The sequence below is a fragment of the Paroedura picta genome, chromosome 1 (genome assembly GCF_049243985.1).
Source record: "Paroedura picta isolate Pp20150507F chromosome 1, Ppicta_v3.0, whole genome shotgun sequence".
Taxonomy (NCBI): domain Eukaryota; kingdom Metazoa; phylum Chordata; class Lepidosauria; order Squamata; family Gekkonidae; genus Paroedura; species Paroedura picta.
This window is the reverse complement of record NC_135369.1, coordinates 25167996-25180679: the sequence shown is the minus strand read 5'-3', so window position 1 is coordinate 25180679 and position 12684 is coordinate 25167996. Positions and strand designations below refer to the sequence as shown.

Below are 12684 nucleotides of genomic sequence, written 5' to 3'. Positions count from 1 at the left end.
GAGGGAACGCTCCCCTCATGAGTCAGTCTCATTTGAAAACGTGGAGAGAACATTAAAGTAGTCTTTAGAAATGCACAGCCCAATGGAGGGGGGGGCAGTTATCACCCCCCTCCTAGACCGAGACCCTTGTACATGGCAGCCTCAAAGCAACGATGTACAACATGTCCACTGTGGTCACTTCTGTGCTACTAATCTAGTTCCACAAGTCCTCACCAAAGATCTTTCTGCCTTTTGAGAGGTCACCCAGAACTGCTCGCTACCTTCAAGCTCAGCTTCACAGACATAAGCCCTTGTTAAGAAAGAAAGAAAGAAAGAAAGAAAGAAAGAAAGAAAGAAAGAAAGAAAGAAAGAAAGAAAGAAAGAAAGAAAGAAAGAAAGAAAGAAAGAAAGAAAGAAAGAAAGAAAGAAAGAAAGAAAGAGAGAGAGAGAAAGAGAGAGAGAGAAAGAGAGAAAGAAAGAGAGAGAGAAAGAGAGAGAGAGAGAGAGAAAGAGAGAGAGAGAGAGAAAGAAAGAGAGAAAGAGAGAAAGAAAGAGAGAAAGAGAGAGAGAAAATTGAAAACCCGTGACAGGGCTGCTTCTCCCTGTCGGTGGGTATTTCCCCCCCATGCTCTCCTCTCTCCAAATACAGCCCTTCTTTTTCTGGCTTCCACATTACGCTGTCCTCATTCTATGTATTCCCTGGTTACGTTGAATCCTTAAAATCATTTGTATTATCTTCATTCTTTAATTTACATCCTGCTTTTCTGTCTATTCAGGACCCAGAGCACCTTATCACATCATTTTCTGCCTTATCCTCACAACAACCTTGTATGGTAGGGCAGAGAGAGACGGTGACATGCGTTAGGTTGCTCGGCAAGGTTTCCGTGGCAGAGCAGAGATTCAAATGCAGTTGCCCCCGGGTTCTAATTTGACAGTCAAGCAACTGCACAGTGCTGGCTCTCAAAGATTGGACACAAAGCAAGTTTGAGGAAAGTGTGGACAGGAAGATGTGATTTCCACACCTCCCCACCCACAGCCAGATCTAAATTTCATGCCATTTCCCTTCACACCTGTCATCATTCCCCACCCCACTGCTGGGAGGCTTCTTGCCAGACTTTAAAAATTGTTCATGGTAGGTCTGTTAAAATGCTATAGCAACCTAAAAATGACTGATTCCACAAAAATCCTGGCCAAAAGCAGTCGATGGGCAGGGCAGGGCAGCAGAACGAAGGAAACCAAGAGAAAGAAAGGGAAATCGCCACATACTTGCTGCCACCGTGAATTGCATTCACGCTGGCAATGAAACCAGCACAGGGTCTTCCATGCTCGAAGTATGAGTTCATGCACAATGCCAAACCCTGAGCTCTCCATGCCATCCCCACCCCACCTTTCTGTAGGCAGCTGATCCTTGGTTACATCCCTCATGCCCTCTGGTGACTCAGAATCCCTCCCCCTGAAGAGAAGGGGGCTTTGTTTTTTCCAAAGTTCAGACATCCGTGATCCACAAATTTGTAAGCAGATGGGCTAATAGCGAGCAAAAAAAAAAAAAAAAGTTCTGAATTATTGACGTTTGCAGACCAATTTGAAGGCTGGAGCGTCGATGGTGCTTGGTGTCTCTTCGGTTGGCACAGGGCTGCCATCTGTCTTGAGAACTGGATCCTGAACATTTACTAGCACGTACTAGGCGATCTGAATTTCTTGGCAATTCAGAATTTAGCTTCGAAAGCATCATCTTTCAATAACAAGATTTGGGAGCAGACATCAACAGTCAGCTCTGTGCTTAACTCAGGCTTTCTCAACCAGGGTTTTGTGCAGGGTTTCTTGAAATCCCTGGAAAGGTTTCCTGAATGGGTGGGAGTTAATTAATGTTGAATATGTTTTTAAAATGTGTTGAACACCTGCCCCCTCTCCCAAAATGACCACTGACGGGCCTGGAGGGGGTGGGGAGGGGAGGGGCCCTGAGTGGGTGTGTATACAGCAATGCTTCCCCACCATATTCTGCATGATCGTGCCACTTCTGGGGTTTCCTGAAGCTTGAAGAACGCTTCAGGGGTTTCTCGATGGCAGAACGGTTGAGAAAGGCTGGCTTAACTGGAAACATGGCTCCTTAGAGCTTAGCTCCTGGATACAAGCACACCTTTGAACCAGAGGTGCCAACTCCAGGATGGGAAATGCCTAGAAATGTGGAGTACATAATGCCGCTATGGCTGGGGCTTCCTATCAGCATGGCACTGTGCAGCTGCTGCTGGCAGCGCCCCTCAGCGGGCAGTGGGAAGTCAGGGGCACCGGCGGGAAAGCAAGTGGAGCAGGGGCTCAGGCAGCGGCGATGTCCTTCTATCCCCCCCCCCCCCGGGTCTCAGTAAAATTGTCAAGCATTGACCGGTCCCCGGTGATAAAAAGGTTGGGGACCACTGCTCTAAAGCAGCCATTTTCTCTAGAAATGATCTCTGTCATCTGGAGGTCAATTGTAATTCCAGGAGACCACTTTTGGATTGACAGCTATATTGCCTGCCCTTCTATGCACTGTACACAACATTGGTCAGACTGCTCATGGAGTACGGTGTGCAGTTCTGGTGGTCTCACTTCAAAATAGATGTGGGCAAAATCGAGAGGGTGCAGAGGAGAGGGACAAGGATGATCCAGGGCCTGGGGTCCAGGCCCTAGGAGGAAAGGCTCAGAGACTTGGGAATATTCAGCTTGGAGAAAAGGAGGTACCAGCTAAAATATCAGGAGGACATTTTTCAGGAGTAGTTCAGCCATGAAATAGTCCAGATAGTCTTCAAGTAGCAGCTGGACAGATACTTATAGATGCTTTAGGCCAGGGGCAGTCAACCTGTGGTCCTCCACATGTCCATGGACTATAATTCCCAGCATTTGCTGGCAGGGGCTCATGGGAATTGTAGTCAATGAACATCTGGAGGACCACAGGTTGACTACCCCCGCTTTAGGCTGATTCTGCATTAAGCAGGGGGTTGGACTAGATGGCCTCTATGGCCCTTCCAACTCTATGATTCTAGAATGTTTGTTTGTGGGGAATGATTGGCTGGATTCTGAATCCTGTCATTCACAACAAACTCCCAGTCTCACATTGGTTTCCATTCAAAGCTGCAACCTATTTTCCTCAGCCTAGCACATCAACTTTTACAAGATTCTAGGGTGCCTTTTTGCACATTCCACCACACCTATCTCCTAAATTCACCCATTCTTTAAAAGCCAGTGATTATTTGCATGTGTGGAACAGCCATCACTGATTAAACAGCATAGACAGAGCTTCACCTCATGTAATCTCAAAACCACACACTGCTCAACAGGGGCTATTCACATGGTCAGCAAGGAACAAGCTACAGTCTGAAAGAGCCTCACAAGGGTATTTTGGGGAAAAGAGTTACGAAGAGGCAGGAAACTAGAATAAGAATTCTGTTAGAGTTTTCCAGGCTTCTTTAAGTAAACAGAAGAACTATTAAACTGAAGTGGAGGCATGCTTACAGTGTCTTGAGTTAGTTTAACTGTCTAGTATCACAGTTCAACAACATGGACATTCAACAACATGAAAATAGCAAAATATCATATTGACAAAACTAAAGATGCACATTCCCAAGGCTTCGGTGCACAGAGTCTTCTAGAGCAGTGGTCCCCAACCTTTTTATCACTGCTTGACGATTTTACTGAGGCCCGAGGGTGGGGGGTAGTTTTTTGTCGAGGGAAGTCGCCACCGCCACCACCACCTGAGCCCCTGCTACACTTACTTTCTTGCTGGCGCCCCTGACTTCCCACCGCCCACTCAGGGCGCTGCCAGCAGCAGCTGCGCAGTGCCACAATGAGGGGGAGTCCCAGCCATGGCGACCACCAGAGAGCACCAAAGGTGAGCCAGCGGCAGAGTGGCAGGGCAGCCCCCGAGGCAGCAACCGGGGAGGAGGACGAGGACGAGCCACAGCCTGGTACCAACTGATCTACGGACCGGTACCGGTCACCGGACTGGGGGTTGGGGAAGAGAATAAGAACCCCATTCAGAACTGCGCTGCACGTCCTAGTTAATCTAGTCCAGCCTTTCTTGACTTTTTTTTACCATTGAGAAACCCCTGAAACATTCTTCTGGCTTTGAGAAACCTCAGAAGTGGTGCAATTGCACAGAATACGGTTGGGAAGTACAGTGGTGCACTTGCCCACCCAGGGCTCCTCTCCTTCCCACCCCCTCCAGACCCATCATTGGCCATTTTGGGAGGGGGTAGGTGGGTTGGCATGACCATATATGGTCATATCACCAGATAAATGTTTAACAAATGTATTAAAAATAGTTAACTCCCGCTCATTCAGGAAACACTTCCAGGGCTATCAAGAAACCCCATAGTTTCATGAAGCCCTGGTTTAGAAGCCTGGTTTAGTCTGATAGGAAATGTGGCTACTACTGCAAATGGGAAATACCGTTTCAAATCCTGCAGGATGGCTTTTGGGCAACTTGCAATTTGTCATTCCTACTTATTTCACACACTGATTCCCACGACTAAAGTTCCACCAAAATTAAGTACTTTTATGTCCTACTGAGCTCAGTGGAAGAAATTTAGTGGAACTTGTGCAAAACAATTCTAAGCATGTTTATTCAGAAATAATAGAAGTGTGCAGTAGATTTAGAGGGAAGCTCTGTAGCCCAATCCTATGCATGATTCACAGAAATAAGAATCAGAGCCATGTTGCTCTGAAGCACCAGAACAAAGTGTGAGCCCGGTGGCGCCTTTATGACCAACAAAGTTTTATTCAACGTACAAGAAGTATGCATGCACATGAAAGCCATTATCTTAACTACAACTTTGTTGGTCTTGAAGGCACCACTGGACTCATACTTTGCTCTCAAAAATATGAGTAAGTCCCATTGAGCTCAAGTGTAAGTATCCTAAATCTTGATACTTAATTACTGTTGGAATATGCTGTATATAAGATTCGAACCTTGTCATCCCAAGAAATGCTACATCCTTCTAGATTCATTGACTTCAATGGATTTAGAAAGATTTAACTCTGCTTAGGATGTCAAGGAAAAGAACTAGGTACGCATAGAGCATCATTAATTTATAGCTTTTCCATCATAGGTTGAACTAGAACGGGTTACCATCTCAAAGGTATTTATGTCAAACATTTCAATTCCACCTTATCTTCCTGAGCTCAAGGTAGCAGACACCACAGCAACCAAGTTGCCAAGGCACACATGAATTAAAACAATTTACCAATTTAAAAATAATTAGGTTTAACACACCCAAGAGTTTAAAGCCACAGGATAAGAAGTATCCAGATCTGCTCAAAAAGTTTGCCCTCCAACTGATGCCCTCTTGCCTTACATTCCTTCATAAATGTAGCAAGGGAAAGGTGTCCCCTTCACCTACCCTGACAGGCCATTCCAAAGGACTCAACTCACCACAGAAAAGATCTGTGACCTCACTATGGCATCATAGACAGTCCTAAGAGAGACCCCCTTAAGGAGGAGGCAGCTGATATGCTTCTTGCTTTTATACAATTACTTACTTTAATCCTCCTCGCCTTCCAAACAAACTAGGGAGACCAAACTTGGAATACTTCAAGCTTGCATTCAGGCAGGAAAAGGTTAAATCCCAAAGCCAAACCTATTTTTTTGTCCTTTCAAAGGTTTACATCATATTTCACAAGGATAGGCTAAGTTCTACATATCTGGAGATGTGAGAGAGGGTCCATAAACTAGAGCCTCCCTTTCCTGAAAATTTAAGGAAACGCTTGTCTTTTTAAAAATGACATCTTGCAAAATTGCTCTGGTACCGGAGGTGGGTGGGGGGTGTCTTATATGTCTGAACATGAATCTACAATGGGGGCACCCTTCAAAAACAGGGGGGGGGAAGGCAATATATTCTGAAAAATCTCAACCATGGATCAAAAAAAGAGAAACTAATATATTTAGGCCAGGGGGAGAAACTCTCCAAAGAAAGGAAACGAGATTGGTAAGAGCACTGAAAATGATCACAGAAGCGGCCTAATTATGATGTGAGATGGGGCTGCCCCAGGGAATATATTTTAGGTGCCATTAAAAAGGGCTCAGAACAAGAGGGAGGCTGATTTGACCCTCGGCATATAACCCCCTCCCACAAACGTTCTCTTTCCAAAGCCTCCGTGAGAGGCTTAGTGCTTCTGCTTAGCTCAGTTGTTTATTATTTATTCAATGGATTCCCTGCTGATTTGCCTTCACGGAACACACAGCAGCTCACGTGGGATTCCCAGGAGGGCTCTCATCCAGGCACTGACCGGACCCAGATGGCTTTGTTCAACACCATGCACCTCCTAAGCGTAGATGTTACAGGAGGAGGGGGTCCCCTTTTTATTTCCTGGTTTAGGTACCAAAGCATCCTAGAGCCTGTCTGCATGTCACAAAGTCTCTGCGGCTGGCGCCCCGAATTCTGTGCTGGAGTTTAATTCCCAGATGCCCATTTCAGACTGAGATTATAACACATGGGGGAGAATGATCTTAAGCCTCCTTGCCATTTCCCCCAATCTGAAAAGTCTCTGGAAGCAGCTATTTGTGCTGTTGGGGAAACTCACGTATGTCTACAAGCCTACATTTCCCAATGGGCCAGGTTGGAAAAACTAAGGATGCATAGGAGAAGGGCAGGGCTAAACTCCTTGGCCTGATGTACAGCAGTCATGATCCAATCTGTACCCCTACCCATTTGGAACTCCAATGCGCACATTCATTTATTGACACACATTATTGACAGTTCACCCATCTAGCATGTGGATGTTCAAATTAACGCTTCACTGTTCCCACGCATCCTATACTGGAAGAACACATCCTATAAGGGCAGAACAATAGCTTCCGTTTTAAATCAAATACCAACCTGGCCCTTTCCTTATACCTAAACACACAATAATCCCCACCCACATGAGCAATGGAATGAAGGAAGCTTCTTATGGCTTTCTCAACAAGAGCAAGGTTCTCTTTGATCTTCCTGAATTGCAGTCATTGTAGCTTCTCAACCACTGCTGCTTTGAAACGGGGGAAATCCTTTCACAAAAGTCAAATACTATTTTGTTTGCACACACATAAAACACACACATGTGCATTTACACAAGAAGGAAGGCAGATGAAAAGGGGACCTGACTCAAGGAAGGATCAGAGGCTTTCCAAGCCTTCCATGCAGGTTCTTGCATCTCCAGTTAAAGGATCAAAGGCAGCAGGTGTTCGGAAAGATCTTTGTCTGTCTGAGACCTTGAAGAGCCTCTGCCAGTCAGATTAGCTGATACTGAGCTAGACTGCCCAACGGCCTAACTCGGGCAGCGCAAGGCAAGCGCATAGCCATTCACCCCGCAGGAATCCAGAATGGGAAGGCGAGGTGGTTCGGCATAGGCCAGGCTTGCGAGAGGCGATGAACGGACCACCCATCCCCTGCGCGCTCAAGGGGCTAGCAGCCGGGGTTTAACTTAATCCTGGGCACGCACCCCTCCCCCACCCCTCCCCGGGCTGCCATGCCTCAGCCTTGAAGGGGGAAATTACGATTAAAAACAAAACAGGGTTATCTGGGTACTTGCCGGTTCCCTTGCCTTTCCCCGGCTACCGTCTGCCCCCACAAATGCCAGGTTATGGGGCTGCGGAGCCCTGTGAAATTAAGGCCACTCTGGAGCAAGATCCACGCCTGATCTCAACCAACACACGCGGACCTCTGCAGGGCCTGCTCCATGCGGCGGCGGCGGCTGCGCGGGGGGAGGACTCTGGAAGGAGGGACAGTCCTTTTTGTTTTAATAGGGGCCATCTGGCACAGAGAGGCGCAGGCAGGGAGCGCCTGGCCTCGGGCCGGGTCTCCATCTGGGCGCACGCCCCCCTCCTCGCTCGGCTCCGGCAACGCGTGGAGGAAGCAGGTCTGCCCACGCCGCGCCTCCTCCAGCATCTTCTCCCTCCTTCCGCAGCCCACTGAGCCTGCAGCCTTCGCGCCCCTCTGACCCCACGGAGTCCCCGCCGCAGGTCCCCAGGGGTCGGCGGAATGTGGGCGCCCGTCGCCAGGTGCCGCATTGAAGAGCCGCCCGCGATGGTGGCTGCAGCAGGAGCTGGGCAAAGCAGCCGGGATCCCACTGCCCAACCCCAGATGCCGAGACAATAAACAGCTCTCAAACCCCCCCCATTCAGCGGAGCTCACCCACCTCCTCCTCTTCCTCCTCTGGCAGGCGCCCGGCGTCTCCCTCGGCTCAAGGCGCGCCCGGTGCGCGCATCGCTCTTCCTCGCCCGCTGCTCCAGCGTCAGCATCACAGGTGGCGCCGGAACGAAGCCGGGCGTCCGATCCGTGGGCAGCCTCTCCCTCCTCCTGCTCCTCCGCCCTTCGATCGAGGAGCGCCGCCAGCCCCGGCTGCGGAATGGGGCTGCCCAGCCCCGGCTCGCCTTGCCAACGAGCCCCCGCCTCCCAGCCACGAGGCCGGATCAGCCATTGGGCGCCCTCCCCGCCATTCACGCGCAACCCCTGGAGGAGTCAGGCCCACACGCGGCCTCCGCCAGTGGGGGCGAGGATGGTGGTCCCGAGCAGGCAGCAAGGAGCTGGCCCCGATCCTGTCGCTCTCCAGTGGGGGAAGTGGTGCACAGTCGCCGTCCCCGGATGCAGAATGGCTCGCCATAAAGGGGGTCCAATGAATAAAGGCAGTCATGTGCCTGGCTTTGTGAGTGTGGAACCGGAGAAACGGCAGGGCAGTTAAAATCGAGAGAGAAAAACCCAAACCAAGTCGTGAGGACTCTCTTAAGCCACCTTATCTAGGTACAGAGCAGAGGTGCTGCTGATAGTTACCCCAAATGAAATCTGAGGACAACGAGTAGTGAAAGAAACTGAAGCAGGTGAGATGGATATCGAAATGTGGGGTTGATGCTGTATTACCTATCAGAGTGGCTACCTGTGTTCTTTACTTCAGCCAAAGAAACAGGTGGCTCTTATTTCAGATATAATATTTCTTAATGTGCTCTGCTGGTACAGACCAGTGGTCCATTTGGCCAGCATCCAGTTTTGCATGGTAGCCCACCAGTTCTCTTGGAAAGCCAACAAAAAGAGCATAGAGGCCAAAGTCTACCTCTGAGTGCAGGTATTAAGAGGTTTGCTGCCTCTGGATATGGAGGTTTCTTTTTGAAGTCTTAATCCTGCAATCCACCACATCCTCTGCCTTCACCCTGCAGCCTAAAGGATCAGGGCAATATCCCATTCCTGTTTTAGGGAGCAAGTCACTGAAAAAAATGCCTCCTTTTCAAAGAGAAGGAACAAACAGACATAACAGTATGGGAGCTTTCCTTTTCCAAGAGTCCTTCCTCCACAGCTTGTAAGTCCTCAACAGAAACCTGGGTCCAATAAAAAGTACAGTATTTGCTGGCGTATAAGACTACTTTCCCCCCCTGAAAAACATGCCTCCAAGTGGGGGGGGGGGTCGTCTTATACGCCGGGTGCACTTCAGTTGGGATTGACATAACTGCCCATAGTACTGTATTTTGAGTGGAAATGTTGGGGGGTCATCTTATACGCCCAGTCGTCTTATACGCCGGCAAATACGGTAGGTTACAAAACTTAACATCAGTCTCTAGAATGGAAAGGCAGCTGCAGTTACAGAAAAAAAAAACCAAGAATATCCTGCCAATGGATGTTGTGACCATGAATAGCAGACATGGTTTGTAAAAAGGCAAGACTTATATTGGTTTGGGTTTAAATCAGTCTCTAGTGCAAATGCAAGACTTGCACTACTTAAAATGTACATTTGAGGTCTCTTCTTCAAAGTTTTGCTCTGCCAAAACAATTGTCACAGTTAGCCCAAATATCATGAGAAAATAACATTTGCTTTTTAGTGTTAATTTGTGAAAATGGTCTCTGAAATTTACTGAAGTCAGTTAAGAACACCTATACTCTTCTGTTAAAATGAGATCAGCTGCTGGTGGCTAACAACAAAGGATAAATATCACCTTATTGTCCCATTCATGAACATTCTTGGAGCATCCAATTACTATGGCTGGAAGACAGAATGCTGTGATAGATGGACTGTTAGCCATGTGTAACAGTTCTCCCTTTCCTTGAGAAAGTATTCTTCATGGACTCTTGTCCTTTCTCCACCTTATGATGCTTTCATATCTGTGAGTGTCTAAATTAAAGCAGTAAGGGTTCCTGGGAGGAGTTTGGTGTTATGGACCAATCAAGTCCATTATTGGAGCCTGTAGGCCTCTAACTGGCTGTCCACCCACTGGCTGCCCAATCAGATTAGAACCCCCACCCCTAACTGTCTTCCCACAATTTTGCTGCTTCCTTGCGGTCTGTGGCCCCTCAGACACCTCTCCTGAGCTGCTAGGAGGCTCTTTGGGTTTGCCCTCCTGAGGCAATGGCTCCTGCCTACAGAGCTTAGGGAAGCCAACCTGTGTCTTCTCTGAGAGGGAGCGCCCATCCCAATTACCACCTTCCCCCTCTTACGGACCCTGGGCACACTGGGCCACTAGGACGTCCAGCCCGCCAACCTGACATGGAGGCCACCAGCACGTGCCTCAATGCCGCCTCCCGCTAACTCTGAGGCATGCCTGCAGGCTGAGAAAAGCCCAACGGCACCGGCCTAGAAGAAGTTGGTTCTTATATGCTGCTTTTCTCTACCCAAAGGAGTCTCAAAGCGGCTCACAATTGCCTTCTCTTTCCTCTCCCCACAACAGACATCCTGTGTGGTAGGTAAAGCTGAGAGAGTCCTGATATCACTGCTCGGTCAGAACAGCTTTATCAGTGCTGTGGCGAGCCCAAGGTCACTCAGCTGGCTTCATGTGGAGGAGCGGGGAATCAATCCGGGCTCGCCAGATTAGAAGTCCGCACTCCTAACCACTACACCAAGTTGGCTCACCGCAAACAGAGGGGAGGGCCAGAGGAGAACATCAGGGAGAGGGGAGGCTCCCTAGAATTACAGCTCCAGACTACAGAGGTCAGTTCCCGAAGATAAAATGGATGCTTTGAAGGGAGAACTCTCTGGTACTGTAATTGGGGATGCCAGTCTCCAGGTGGGACCTGGGGATCCCCTAGAATTACAGCTCCAGACTAAAGAGATCAGTTCCCCTAGAAAAATCCAGCCCCCTTGAAGCCAGCAACCATTCCCATCCAACCTTCCCTACTACACTTTCTACACACCGATATCCCCACTACCAGGCCCCCCATTTGACACCACATCACCACAACCTCTCACACAAAACACCCCTTCATCCCCATGCCCTTGCATGCAGGACAACCCTCCCCTTCCTCTTCCCATCCCCAAGTTCTAGCGCCCGTTGTATTCCTGGATACAATGGGCTTTACCCCTAGTATAATATAAATAATTTGTTTAATTTCTGCTAGACCAGTCCACTGATAGCAAAAAACTAACTCAATATATTATGCTGTTCAAAATGGATACAGACCAGCTACTTGCCCCATGAACTGTTACATCCCAGGGCTGTCTGCTCTGTGAGAAAGTAATCCAAGCAAAAAAAAAAAATACAGGCATCATTCAATTTAAATAACCCCAAGGGTTAGGCAGTGCCCTGTTCTACATGGACAATTGTGCTACGCAATCACCCTGTCACCAAGTATGAGTTGTTGACAGAAATCTCTTGCATCAATTTAAAACACACCCACATAACTGAGAGTTGCTTCAAAAATGCCAGCCCCAACCTGCTACATCTGCACTCCATGTCCAGATTTCAAAGAATGTTTGATATATCTATGCCTATATCACAATGTGTTGGTCATTATTTTATGTTCGATTTTCACAACTGCCTGGACTACTTAAACGTTTTCCTCTGCAAGCAGAAAGTCTATTCCCCAGCTATTTCAGGTTTAATGAAGAAGACCCTAAATCAGAGGACCCCTAACTTTTTTGAGCCTACGGACAATTATGACATGGCGTGATGGGCGCAGCCACAAAGTGGCTTCTAAAGGAGCCAGAGCCAGACACAAAACTGCTTACCACAGCTGACCTTCATTCACACACTGAAGATCCTTGTGCTGTGATGGCAGCTGCTGCTAAAGCAATGTTTTTAAAAATTTGCACAGCCCATCAAATCTGTAATGGCCAATGAGAAGCAAAAGCCACACCTACTTTCTAAAATCCCCTGGTGAACACCAGGAAAGGTGTCAGCAGCTTGGTGTGGTGGTTAGGAGCGGCAGTGAGCCAGGTTTGATCCCCCGCTCCTCCACATGCAGCCAGCTGGGGACCTTGAGCTAGTCACAGTCCTGATAATGATGTTCGGATCAAGCAGTCGGGTCAGTGCTCTCTCAGCTTCACTTACCTCACAGGGTGTCTCTTGTGGGGAGAGGAAGGGAAAGCGATTGTAAACCGCTTTGAGACTCCTTTGGGTAGTGAAAAGCGGGGTATCAAAATGAACTATTCTTCTTCATGCTGGGGACTTCTGCCCTAAACTAAAGCCATGAGATTCTACTATGGACATGTTACAGTAAGATAAAGGGACAGCAAAGTGCCCATATTCCTATTAATCTACTCCTGATATTTTTTGGTAGCAATTTTGGATATATAATTTCCCTCCCTCACACCCCAACCCAGCATCAAAGAAAATACAGTACCATCAGTCCTGGGAAGAGCTTTGATATAATGGGTTTTTCTCATAATACAAATGCTGTAGGTATAACTTCTTGCTCAATTACTTCCTTCATTTCAAGCTCCATCATTTACCATCACTTGCATAACTATTTGGCATACATACACAGGATGTACCTTCTT

The 12684-nt window shown here is 48.1% G+C and overlaps 1 protein-coding gene across 3 annotated transcripts in view; it reads right to left on the bottom strand.

Moving 5' to 3' along the window:
- Nucleotides 1–8442, bottom strand: part of SPTBN2 (spectrin beta, non-erythrocytic 2) — a 106024-nt gene extending 97582 nt beyond the window's left edge. The window contains exon 1 of one of the 3 annotated variants that reach the window (XM_077328907.1): nt 8125–8442. The gene's annotated coding sequence lies outside the window, so the exon portion shown is untranslated. Of the gene's footprint in view, nt 1–5224; nt 5244–7518; nt 7659–8124 lie in introns of those variants that run through there. The other 2 variants (XM_077328916.1, XM_077328925.1) reach the window with 2 other exon arrangements.
- Between the last annotated feature and the right edge of the window lie 4242 nt (nt 8443–12684).